Source organism: Tenrec ecaudatus, chromosome 9 (assembly GCF_050624435.1).
Source record: "Tenrec ecaudatus isolate mTenEca1 chromosome 9, mTenEca1.hap1, whole genome shotgun sequence".
Classification (NCBI taxonomy): Eukaryota; Metazoa; Chordata; class Mammalia; order Afrosoricida; family Tenrecidae; genus Tenrec; species Tenrec ecaudatus.
Window position 1 is genome coordinate 133,234,075 of NC_134538.1, and position 14,145 is coordinate 133,248,219.

Consider the following 14,145-nt stretch of genomic DNA (forward strand, 5'->3'; position numbering starts at 1 on the left):
TATGCATAATCAATCACAGTAGCATTAATGGAAATTTTATATGGTTTGTTCTGCTATTTTTAGGTCTATAAAGCAATGGATATTCATTCATTGGGGATATCAACCTCGCCATACTGCAGGGGAGTTAAATTTGCTATTGTTTTTAACTAACAGGACACCGAAATGATGTTTAGGAAGAGAAACTTTGATCATTTTCGTGTGAATTGCTCTCGTTAAAAACTGATGGTGTCTGTGAAGAGTTAGACCGGGGCTGGCAAAATGTTTTCCAGTTGTTCTCCTATGTGGCAAATTGCCCAAGCAATTACTGTAAACGCAAGCACCATAAAGTGTATTGCCAAGGACATTAGGAGGTTAGATCCCATAAAAGAAACAATTAGAGTCCCGAGGTGAAAATAAGAGAGATGAAATGACAGTTACTGAAAGGATACAATGCACAATTTAATTATTTAAATGCAAGTTTGTGAATAATGCTGATCGTTTAATGTGTTTGGGGCTGACCATGTGTAAGAGATATTTCATATAAAAAGAGAGTAACCGTGTATGAGCTGAGCTTTCTCTTTCCACATCTGGTATACAGGTAAAGCACTGGCGAGACTGCACTGACTGTCTTTCAGAATCATCCTTTCCCATCGACGTGTTTAATTTATACTGTGCTGAACTTAAGGAAAGCATTTTCTCCTTACAAGTATCAATTTACATAGATATATTCAATAATAAAAATAATGATAAGTGGCCTTGAGCTTTAAACTTGAATGTGGAATTCCCTCCTTCATCAGATTAGCTATAGCACAACCTCACTTGCACTAAAACAGAATCTGCAACCAGGTCCTTAACTAGAAAGACAGACCTAACAGATAGCGTGTGGGGCTCTAGATAGCCAAAGGCAACCACCAATTAGCAGTTGCGTGTTTTCATCTGTACTCTCCCTCCCTCCCTGTGCCCAGGAGTTTACAAGAGACCAAAGGAACTTGAGAGTCCAAGCAACACAGGTCAGTTCCACCACTAGAATGTTCTGCTCCACACACGGCTCTTGCCTCTCCCATTAAAAATTAAACCCTCCAACGCCACAAAATGTTTCTAAGATCTCGAATAAACAAAGCAGTTTGCAGTTCAAAATTTCATCATTTAATTTTTAATGCAGCTTATGTAGATAGATAGATATATACATATTCATATCAATATGGGGGAGGGGTTGGAAGTTGATATCACAAATGAGATAGCATGTGTTAAGGAAGGAACTCACCAAGAAAGGAGGACATAAAAGGCCGAGTTTCTCTCTTTTCTCTATTTCAATAGTTCTTTTTTTTTCTGTGTCTGTTACACATATATTGCCAACTTTCCATTGTGCTGGGAAAGAGGGATGTTACATTAGGTAACACTTTCTTTCCCACGGAGGAATGCCACAACTGCTACCAGAAAAACAGCTGCAGACCAGTAGCTGTCAATAATTCTTAAAAAGAAAATTAATCTTAAAAGAAAAGCCAGCTCTACTTGCTATATTTCCAAATTAAGCAAGTAATAATCTCAGACTCACTGTCATCAAGTCAATGCTGATGCAAAGTGACCCTTTGTCGGTTTCGGAGACTGTAGGTAGTATGCTAGTAGAAAACCCAGTCTTTCTCGTAAGGAGCTGCTGGTGGTTTTGAACTGCCGCTCATCATGAGATCCGCAGCCAATGCCTAACCCTTACGCCAGCAGGGTTCCTATTACGGGAAAGAGGCAAGACTGGCAGTGCAGACTGTAAGGCCATGGGCTAAGGAACCAGAGGAAAATCTATCCGACTTAGGGCCAGAAAGGCTCTTTGCAAGTCTGTACCCCCTTGCCCCCCTCAACTCCTAAACAAAGCCCCAAACAGGAAAAACAAGAATTTAAAGTATGTAAAACATTTTACTCCTCGTTCTCAGTTGTGTAATAGAGAATTTAATACTCTACCTACATCACAGGTTGATGAGAGGAAAAAAAGAGGTTATTGAGGAACTTTGAAAACTAATAACTATATGATTTTTTTAAATCTATGGCCACAAACCACATTTTTGTCACAATTTTTAAAAAATGGTTTTATTGGCACATCAGTCACATATCATACAATCCAAAAATAATTCAGTCATATTAAGAAGCGTTGTACAATCATCACCACAAATTTAGAACATGCTCTTCTCTTCTGTACTAATTGGTGTTAGCTCCACAGCGCCTCCAAACTCCCCTGCCATGCCCCTGGTTAATGATTGATCCAGTATACTGTCTCTATAGGTTTACCTTTAGATACAGGCAATCATTTATCTTAGATTTTGCTTACAGAAAAACACAAAAACAACAGAAAAACAATGACAATGACAAATTAAGAGAGAAAGTCCTCAACAACAAAAAAAGCAGAAATATTAAATAATAAGGTGTTACCATTTAATCTAACCACATCTGCCAAAATGGACTCTATAATATTCTCTGTCTGATAGCAAATCTATCCACATCCCTTGACTACAGTCCAAGGGAATTCCCTGGAGGCTCAAGCTAGGTAGACTTTCTGCAAATGGATTTTGGACTTCCGGTATAATGATCAAAATCTTTAAAAAAAGATCAGCAATGGCTGCAACAATGAACTCAATCATAAGCACAGGTGTAAGGATGGCATAGGGTCTTCTATTTATCTAGGGTCACTATGACTCATCACCAACTCAATGACACCTACCACCACCAACAAAGTCGCTAAGATATATAATACAATTCAACAATTCAGTCACATCATTATCATTTTGGGAACCTTTTCTTCTTTCTTGTGCTCCTTTGACTTTGACTCCCCATTTTCACCTTCCGAATCCCTGCCCCCAGGCAATCATCAGTCCAACCAAGATTTTAGTAATTCCAAGCATCCCTGTTTCCCTATCCAGATACACTTAAAAACACAAACAAGCACCCAACAACAATGACCATTTTAAACAGGTGAAAAATTCAGTCTGAAAGAAAGTAGAAAATATTTTAAATTAGGCGTAAATTCACATTGAGTCCAAATAAACACCAAGCATGATACATATATCTTGGTTTTCAGTTTCAACCATTTTTGTATTTTTGTTTTTCCTTGTCTTCTTCCTTACATCTTCAGGATGGAGCTATCCCATGGCTCAGCTGTTGCAATTCTTCGTCATTTTTTAATGTATATTAAACCTTTGGCAAGCCCTTGCAATTTTATGTTTGTTTGTTTGTTAATTACATCTACAGAGTCACAGCTCCTACTTGTGGATCCCCAGCCATTAATCCCAAACTCCCCTCTTGTACATCCCGTTGCTGCCTGACCCTCCCCATCTGGATAGCTAACAATTAATCATCTGCAAAAATGAGCTTCTGGTCTCTCTCTTGCCTCTCCACCTATAATCTACCTTATGTCGCTTTATGGAAAAATAAGTTCTTGCAGATAGATAGATGCTCACCAAAAATCTTGAAACTCTCCTTGACTATTCTCTCACTCACACTTTTATCTAATTCATTGAGGAGGTATGTTGTCACTCTAGCTTTTTCCAAGAATGACTCCATTTTTCACGACCTCCACGATCACTCTGGTTCAGGGGTGGGCAAACTTTTGAGATGGAAGAGGTGCCCATGTTCCTCTTGACAAATTAGGAATTCTTCAAAAGCCATAAATATATTTTTACAAACACATGACGCCACCATGACCTGAATTATAACCCGTAAACTACTGAGCTTGAGTTCAGAGCCATGCACATGTACGAAAAGATCAGCAGATGGCTCTCAAGCTGCAGTTTGCCGGGCCCTGCTTTGGTTGAAGATGTTCTATGTCTTGGATAATTGGAATAATTCTCAAATGTGTCCATGCTTCCATTTTGCCCTCGCTTGTAATCTACGTCCACAGAGCTGTCAAAGTCATTCTTTTAGGAGGGAGAGTTCACGCATAAAACTCTGCAGGGGATCCCCTTCATTTACCTGCAGAGTCAAAGCTCAGCATACACAATGGCCTGTGATGCTATCCAAGCATTACATATTCTTTTTTTCTCCCTAAGTTCATCTCCGACTGTGCTGTCTTACTTCATCTGCTCCAATACAATGACCTCCTTGCTGGTCCTCTAGCACCCCTGCCTGATACTATCTAGCACAGAAGGCTGGTTCCTTCAGTCTGAAATTGCTCTTCCAGAGGCCTGTACGGTAAATACCCTCACTTCCTTTAGTTCTTTGGTCAATTGCTGCTTTCTCAAAAGATACTACATTCTTTACTCATTTTTATAGTGTTCTTTTCCACACGGCATTTATCACCTTCTACCACAACTTGCTTATTCTTACATCTATTCTTTTTGTTAGTTTCCGTCCACTAGAATATAAATTACACAAAGACAGTCATTGCCGTCTGTTCGTGAATGTACCTCTCATAATTTAGGCCCCTGGCTGGCATATAGTAATGTCATTTTAATGTGTTTTTCTTAACTCTTTACCAATGCACACACTGTAAAGCATGGTCAGAGCATTGCTAAAAATATGTTGATCATTTTTTTTCATTCAGCTTAGTCAAAACTCACACAATATCCTATTTTGAGGATATTGGCATTGCTTCAGAAACAAAACTTAATGTCATTTTCATGTACTCATTCATCCATCAATGGATACAAGGCCAACGACTTAAGTTTGGTTTCTACAGTAATCTTCATGTGTTCTAGTTGAAGTGGTTATGAGCAAGAGGATCGGGAGGCCTGGTTGTGCAGTGGACAGCATGCTGGGTGACCAGCTCCAACACAGCACTTCGAAACCTGGGCCATCTACAAGAAGAGGAGGCGGCTCTTTACTCCTTTACAGATGACCTGTCCCATAACCCCATAAAGACAGGTCTCTTCTGCCTGACAGAATTGCTGTGAATCAGAACAGACTTGATGGCAGTGAGTTTGGATTTTTTATAAGAGAAGATACCGATTGAAGTGCCTGTGATAATCTTTTATATTTTGAGCTAATGTTTTTATTTTAAAGGAAAGATTTGGATCATAGCTAGTTTTGAAAAATTCATCAAACTCTGAACAGAACAATGAGATGAATCACCTGTGAAGTAGCTAAAAATCATATCTGCTAATTTATGTTAAAATTCGATATCGAAGAATTCAGTAGCTAATGTTGAAAAATAATCATGAAAAAAAGAATTCTGTTTTAAGCATCCCAACATAGAAAAAGGTAGTAAGAAAAATGCTTATGAATAATAAAAAGATCATTTAGTCCTTGACACAGCTTAAATATATTAATGTAATCTTTAGTACAATGGTGTTCATAAAAATCAAAAATAGTTTTCAAATCAATGAAGAATTGTTCATATAAACCCTCATGAAAATCAGATGTTAGGAGGAAAAATTATATTAACTATAGAAAAACATTTATAATTATATTTTATTTTCTTTCTTACAGCTATCCCTCTAGATCATATTTTTCTTTCCATGCTAATATATCTTTATTTTTTTATTTTTAGTTAGATGAAGGCTAACAGAGCAGATCATTAGTTTCACATTCAATGATTCGTACACATTTTGTTTCAATATATCCCTTGCAATCCCTTTGATGTACCATGACTTCTCCTTGTGTTTCCTCTTTCTGTTCTTCATTTTTCCCCTAACCCTCTGAAGTCTGTCCTCGGTAAATGCTGTTCTTTAAATGGCTACTCATACCTACTTGAGAAATGAGGTCAGTTCTAGACTGGAGATGCCATAGTCTTGGGGGTCATGCAGACTCTATTTGATTTTGAGTTCTGTTCCACAGTTTTATCCCTCTCTATCCAATGCTTTATGTTGTGATCTTTTTTAAAGTGGCTGGTAGTGCTAGACAGGCACCATCTACTTTTTCCGGTCTCAGGCTTGTGAAGACTGATGTTTGTCTATGGTAATATATTCTGCATATGCTTTCAGGACTATAATTGAAATATGATGTTCTCTTTGAGTATAGAAACTAAAGTTCAAAGTTTCCTTAAAATATCATTTCTTTTTAACCTACATTTTAAATTTTGACTCTGACAAGTTTTTGCCATTCCAGATAACTTGATTGACTGATGAAATCTTCCACATCTCATTTTCATTGTCATCTGCAGAGATCACATGGTATACTCTATTTAAATAGTCTCTAGCACTTAACCAATTGCTCAAGGTTTACAATTCTAAGGTCAAGTTCAATTGCTCAGTGGAGTTAGTGATTAGCACAATATTTATTTCTCTAATGCCTATTAACCTTTAACCCTTATGAACCCATCTGAATAGATGCCATTCCTTCTGATTCTTAATCTGTGGCTAGCTAACTTTCATGTTGATAAATATTATCCTAACTATATTTATGTTTGAAAATAGAAGCCACCTATAAGTGTTTTACTTACAATAACAACATAAAATACTTATGATTAGATTGGAAATTGAGGCGCTATGCTCCAGGAAACGAGAAACAAACTCACTGCCCTCAATTCCATGCTGACTCATAGTGACCTTATAGGCCAGGCCGAGCTGCTCCTGGGAGTGTGTGAGACCATCACCGATTACAGGAGGAGAAAGATCCATCTTTCTCCCTCCAAGCAGTTGGTGGTTTCAAACCACTAATCTTGCAGTTAGCAGCCTGGTGCTTCACCACTCTGCCACCAGAGCGATAGGAAAGTGGAGAACTCAAATTATAAATTCAAATTACATTCTTATATAGTTATTGGATTTAAGCACATACTAGGAGCCCAGGGGGCACCATGGTGAAAGCACTGTGTTTCTAAACGGAGAGCAGCAGGGGAAGGTGGAGGCGGTCTATGGTTGGAAACCCCATGGGCTAGTTCTACTTTGTACTTCAGTGTCACTATGAGTTGGAATGAACTCCGTGGCAAAAGAACTTTTACTGTTTTTATTTTTTAGCAATCACATAAAATACTTTCTCCTAATGCCTTCTTTTGTGAAATGGGCAGGACTGGGCCCATATAGGATGATGTATAAAGTAATCCAATGTGTCGTCACTTAAGAAATAATAATATGGGTGTTTACTTAAAGCATCTATTATTTACTTTAAAGTTATGCTGTGGTTAGGCGTCATCCAGTCAGTTCCTGCTCCGTAGCGACCCTCTGCACAATCGAATGGAACACGGCATGGCCCTGTGCCATCATCTCAATTGCTCCTGTGCCTGAGCCTACTGATGCAGCCGCTGTGTCAGTCCATCTCATGGCAGCTCTTCTGGTTTGCTCCCTTTCCAGGTTACCAAACATGATGTCCTTCTCCAGGCGCTGGTCTGAATATGCAATATGTACTTAATGCAATGCATCTTTTGGTCTTGATTATGGTTTGTATGAAAATTGATTGTGGATCCAACTAAGAGAAAATCCTTGAACACTTCAGTCTTTTCTCCATTTCTCATGTTCCCTATTGGTCCAATTGGGAGGATTGGGGTCTTCCTTACATCGAGTCGTAATCCATACAGAAGGCTACAATCCTTGATCTTCATCAACAAGTGCTTTAATTCCTCCTCACTTTCAGTAAGAAAGGCTACATCATCTGCACACCACAAGTTATTAATTAATAAGCCTTCCTCCAATCTGATGCCACACTCTTCTTAATATAATCCGGCTTTTTCGCCTTCTCTGACGACTGCTCAGCATACTGATTGAACAAGTATGGTGGCAGGGTAAAACCCTGACACACACTTTTTCCAGATTTTAAACCATGCAGCCTTGCCTTGGTCTGCTCACATCGCTGCCTCTTGATCCATGTACAAGTTCCAAATGAGAATATGAATTTTTCTGGAATGCCCATTTTTCTCAAGGTTATCTACAAGTTATTATAGCCCACACAGTTGAATGCCTTTGCATAGTTAATTTAACACAAACAGGACATCTTTCTGGTATTCTCTGTTTTCTACCAATATCCATCTAACATCAGCCTATCCCTTCTTCCATGTCCTTTTCTGCATCTGGCCCAGATTCCTATCTGTTCCCTGTCAATGTACTGCTACAACCATTGTTGGATGATCTTAACTAAAATTTTCTTGCGTGCTATATCAATGATAAATTCTAGGGGTTGAACATTCTGTTGGGGCACCTTTCTTTCGAATGGGTACAAATACGGATCTCTTCCAGTCAACTGGCCAAGCAGCTGTCTTCCAGATTTCCTGGTGTAGGAGAGTGATTGCTTCCAGTGCAGTGTCGACTTTCTGAAACATTCCAATGGATATTTCATTAATTCCGGGAGCCTGTTATTGGTAAAGGCCTTCATGGCCTTTTGAACTTTGTCCTTCAGCACCATTGATTCTTGCCCATATGCTACCTCCTGAAACGGTGGACTGTTGACGCATTCTTTTTGGGACAGTGACTCTGTGTACTCTTTCTACCTTGTCTGGCTGCTTCCTGCATCCTTCGTGATGTTGCCAGTAGAATGGTTCAAGTTTGCACCCCGAGGCTTGCATTTTTTTCTTGAGGTCATTCTGTTTCAGAGGTGCTGAGGGTGTTCTTCCCTTGTGGTTTTCTAATTCTAGGTCCTTGCACATTTTGTTAGAATAGTTGGTTTTTTTCTCGAGCTGCCCTTTGAAATTTTCTGTGACTCCATTTTTCCCCCATTTGCTTTATCTACTCTCTGCTTAAAAGCAAATTCAGATGTCTTCTGACAACAACTTTGATCTTTTCTTTCTTTCCTGTCTTTTAAATGATCTTTTGCTTTCTTCATGAGTGATAGTTTTCATGTCCTCCCACAGCTCAGCAGGTCCTTTGTCCTTAGCGCTCAGTGCATCAAATCTGGTCTCGAGATGCGCTTGAAATTCAGGTAGAATAGACTCGAGGTCATATTTGGGCTCTTGTGGACTTATTTAAAATTTCCTGAATTTTATCATACTTTATCCTGAACTTACATATGAGCAATTGATGATTTGTTTCACAATCAGCCTCTGGTCAAGATTTAGCTGCTGATATTGAGCTTCTCCACCATCTCTTCCCTCAGATGTAATCCATTTGACCTCTGTGTATTCCTGCTAGGGATGTCCATGTGTACAGTTGTCGTTTGTATTGTTGAAAAAGGTATTTGTTATGAACAAGTAGTCGGGCTTCCAAAAATCCTATCATGTGATCTCCAGCTTCATATCTATCATAAGGCTCTTATTTTATAACTATTGTTCCTTCTTTCCTTCCTCTTTGCTTTCTACTTTGGCATTCCAATCACCAGTAAGTATCAATGCATCTTGATTGTATGTTTGATCAATTTCTGTTGGTAGAATTTTTCAATTTCTTTATCACTAGCTTTGTGGATGGTGCATGAAGTTGGGTAGTAGTTGCATTTATTGGACTTTCTTGAAGGCAGATAGATGCAATCCTATCACAGACAGCAGTGTACCCATGAATGACACAGAAAGATCCTTTCTTACACTGAGCGCCACACCGTTCCCCTTGATTGTGTTATTGTTCCTGGCAGAGTAAACCGTAGGATTTTCTCATTCAAAATGGCCAATACCAATCCGCTTCAGTTCACTAAAGCCTATGATATCGATCTTCCTGCATTCCTCTTCTTTTTTGACCACGTCCCATTTTCCTGAATTCATGGTCCTCGTATTCTATGTTACAATCCTTAAAGGTTTTGTAGCAGTTTCTCTATATCTTGAGTCTTGTGCCGTCAAGAAATGAAGATCTCCCGGGGCCACTCCCCTCCAAGACGTTAGCTCCTCCTCCATCACTCTTCAAGAGCCCTGGGATTCAAGGGCCCCCTCCCAGCAGTATGCTTGGCAAAGTTCTGCTTCCTTTGTTCAGGCTTTCAGTAGTTGACAATGCTTTACAGCTTTTCAGAGCTTCCTTCCCTTGAAGTGAGGAGCTGAGCCTTCTTTCTTGCCTATTTATAAATTTATATAACTAATAAATTGACTACAAAGCAAACTTACCTATTAACAGTATCATATGATAAAGTTAAGGTTACAATTGGCCTTAAATGAGCCTCCTGCACGAGTTCCTATCCAAGGCCTCCCAGATGTGGCAGCGAGAGCCTCAGACTCAGAGTTAAAGAATGGGTGGACATTCGTCTACAACTATCGCACCTGTTCACAAAGATCCCCCAAATTGAAGGAACGAGGGGAAAAGACATCTACCCCTATAATCATGCCAATATCCTATTTTAAAAGGGTTCAAAGAAAAATTAATTTCCTCAGGCGTAGCAGCTCCTCAGATAAGTATATTTCATTGTACTACAAAGAATATAACTTCATACAGTTCAGTCAGTAGTCTCTGTTAACAATTATTTAATTCATCCTCATTAAAATATACTTTCAATGTCAACCTATCCACCTCTGTATACTGAAATTTCAGGGAAATAGCAATTTCATAATTTGTAGGTTTACACAGCCAACGGTATAGTCAACATCCTATCACATCAGCAGCAACAGCACGAGCAAGACTCCTTACCCTATGATCAGGCAGTTTTAGTGTGTTATTATTACACACTTACTGACGGCTACCAAGCCCATTCTGACTCATAGTGACCCTAGAAGGACGAGGTAAAACCACGCTTACTGGTCTCTAAGACTGTGACTCTTTGAGAGAGTAGAAAGCTTCATCTGGTGGTTTTGAACTGTTGACCTTCCGGTCAATGCACAGGTACTATACCATCACAGACCATATTTGTTATTCTAGACAGTGTATAATTTTTGCCATATAAAAGATGAAGATTTTGTATAACTACAAACATTGTAGAAACATATTAAACCAAAATATGGTGTGTTTTCATATATCCACCATCCAGGTCTATATACTTATGAAGTTGGCATTTCCATCTCTCTAGCCCTCCCCCAAAGAATTCTACACTCTTCATTTCATCTCACATTAAAAAAAAAAGCTTGCTCTAGCGTTCTTGAGGGATGTAAATTGTGTTCCTTATAAATAGTTTTGAATTTGAGGAAGACAAAGAAGTCCGAAGAGGCACTATCTTGTCGGGTGGGTGAGGTCAGATTTTCCAATGCAGTTCTCCTAGGACAGCTTGTGTGGCCCTCGAAGGATGAGCAGGCACATTGTCGTGCCGCTCAAAGTCCCCTCACACCAATATGGCTGTTATTTTTCTCACCAATGCAGTTTTCAATTTTTGAAAAATTCTTCCTACTTAGTGATATGATCATCCTCTATCCTTTGTGAAACTCTGTCCGGTTTTTCCACTTGGAAGCCCCAGCAGGGTCACTATGACCTTTTGCGCTGACCTCTCTGTTGTTCACTGACCCCGCAGATCCTCGCTGAGGGTCACTATTCTGATTGGATTTTATTGAAGCCCCACTAATAAGATTAAGACAAGTGCATGATGGGACTTGTCTGTAGCCACCCACTGATCTCAGAAATATGTTTGTTTGGAATAAATTTTAACCGAATATATAGTTATTTAGGTTGTATCATAATTTCCTAAAAGGTATATATTTGTTTTCTACCTATCACTCTTTAAGAAGTGTAAAAAGCATTATAATATTCCAGATTGTTATGGATTAAACTGTGCTCACCAGCCATCCCCAAACCTACCCCCGCCCGGCATTAAAGGTATGTGGTCAATCTTACCCTTTATGCCTGTGGTTATAATCCCAGTTGGGCATAGGTTGTGCTTGTTATGTTAAGAAGCCAGGAATAGTTTAAGGTGTATTTAAGTCAACCTCTTTTGCGATAAAAAAGAGATTAAAGGCAAGCTACCAAGCAAAAAGGGGACAGAGAGATGCCAAATCACCTGAAAATCACCTAGCAGTAGAAGAAAAAGGATTTAGACTTAGAAGGACCTTCCTCTGTAGAAAGCAGAGAAAAACTTACCCCTACAGCCAGCTCTCTAAATTCAAAGTTCGAGCTTCGTAAACTGTGAGAAAATAATTGAAAACGATCCACGTGTGTGCATCAGTTGGACAAGCACTAAACAAAACTTTGGTAGTAATAGCGTTACCTCTTTAAGGAAATAAAAAAGGTGGCAGACCTTCGAGGAGATGGAGTGACACAGTACAGGTGGATTCGAACCAAGGAACAACTGTGAGATGGCCCCGGATGGGGACGAGTCTACACGGACTGAGGACACTTAGCAAGGCCAGCAGATCCTATGCATGTTTCCAGATGAAACCCAGCCCCACTTCACTGCTGAGCAACTCCAATGAAAACGCCCCCCATTCTTTGTTCAGAACCTCTGTACATCTAGTCAAGGTCAGAATAGAGCCAAAGGTTGCGATTAGGAACTGACTTGACAGCACATATCAATAATATCAACAACAAATACGCCTGTTCAGGTTTGTTAATGTTTTCAGAAAATATTTGAAATGTATTCTATAGTCTGAAACATCAACAATCGCAATAAAGTAGAAATATATAATTTTTAAACTGAAAAACAAATCATCTACAGGATCTGATGGAGCTGGCCTCTGATATGCCATTTTAAAGTAATAGGAATTATTCATGTATTTTCTATAACTTTTCAGTAACTGTAGAATCATAACAACAATCAACATTTTAAAAACCCATTAGTAAATCAAGTGTCAGCAACATCAATCGCTGCCTTTTGGTAGATCTTCAGGGAAAGCATCGAGATCCATTGTACCGCTCCATTTTATTTATTTCTGTTTTGTGGGAAAAGACAAGACTGTTCACAGGACTCTGTAGACAAGGTCTTTGTAGCTTGTGCTTTAGTCTTAACTTTTAAAATGATCTTTATTTCTCATCCAGTAGCCAATCAGATCACCATGTTCAAAAAATAAAACATAATAGTAGAATCAAGAGAAGTTGGTAAGTCATAATGCTCAGTTTCGCATTTGCCCCGTAAGAAGAATGACTTTGACTTTACAGGAAATATAGACTGAAGGAAGAGAGAGTGGGATTGGAGGGGAAAATGGAACTCTGGTTTAGATCATAAGAGTTTTAATTTGCCATCTGGATACCCAGCTGGAAATGTTGAAGAGGTGTCTGAATTTTAAAGATTATGAAAACAATAAAATCTCTTACCATTAAACTGTAATAAACATCACTCACTCTTTAATTATTCAGAAAGTACTTCTCTCTTTCACCAGGTTTCTGGTTATCAGAGAGAACCAGTGGCGGGTAGTACTTGTTTCCGGGAACCCTTGTTATATTGGTACACGCTACCTAGGCACCCTAGGGGCCTTAATGGCTGCGGGTTGATCAGCGACTCCGTGGGGGTACGCTGGCGCCTTCTACTCCCATCAAGTTACAGCCTTGGAAACTCACAGGGCCAGCTCACCCCTGTCCAACAGAGTCTCTATGAGGCAGCATGGTCTCCATGACAGTGAATTTAGTTTTGTGGCTTGACACCATAGCAATCCGGTTGGGAAGAAAAGCATCCACATAGACCTTTTTTTTCTTACACGCAGTAATGATGGCGGTGCTGATGAAGCTGATGATGATGCTTCCGCTGCTCCCAGGTGAGCAGGGTAGGCATTAAATGCTGAGCAGAGGAACTGGACAGTGTGCAGAGAGCATCCATCTGAGCTGCTCCTTAGTGGACGGGAGGAGCAGAAAGCTCGGAGACAAGAAGAAACACTTTCCACGGTGGCGACAGTAACAGAAACCATGAAGACAAGCGAGAAAGTTATTGTTGACACCAAAGAGAATATTGAAAATCAGATTTGGACCTGTCCATGTTTACTGGCAAATAGGAAATCTTTTCACAGGGACTTAACCACTCTAATGTGTGGGTCATCGTGCTGGATAAAGCCGAAAAGAGAAAGTGGATTCCACGAAATAGATTGACACTGTGGACTCAGTTGGGAACAGTGGACGAGGGGTGTTTGCTTCTGGTGTGCACTGGGACTCCGTGAGTCAGAAGTGACTGGAAGGCACCTAACAACACAAAGTGTCGGGCTGCTAACTGCAATGTCAACGGTTCAAAATCACCAGCCGCTCCTCAAGAGAAAAAAGAAGTTTTCAATCTTGTAAAGAGTTACAGTCTTGAAATCCCTCAAGGGCCATATTACCTTGCCCTATTCAGAGTCACAACTACCTCAGTGGCAGTGAGACTTCACAACAACAACAATATTGCAGTGTAACTGCTACTGTCCAATAGCTTCAGAAACTTTATCAACTCAAATAGAGTCAATGCACTGCTTTACAAAAAAAAAAAACCAACAACCCAAAGAGCTGTGTCAATATTCAAATTTCAATGTGTTTCAATCAAAGAGCTGTTTCAATATTAAGATTTCAATCTTAAACTGGATTGTAAAGT

General features: G+C 39.5%; 1 protein-coding gene and 1 non-coding gene across 2 annotated transcripts in view; both read right to left on the reverse strand.

The window, feature by feature from the left end:
• The window catches only part of PPP1R3A (protein phosphatase 1 regulatory subunit 3A), a 49,047-nt gene that overhangs the window by 19,418 nt on the left and 15,484 nt on the right, over nt 1–14,145 (reverse strand). The window lies entirely within an intron of this gene.
• Nucleotides 1,309–1,446, reverse strand: LOC142457587 (small nucleolar RNA SNORA41). The gene has a single exon (XR_012786294.1). It is a non-coding gene; the product is annotated as a small nucleolar RNA SNORA41 (small nucleolar RNA).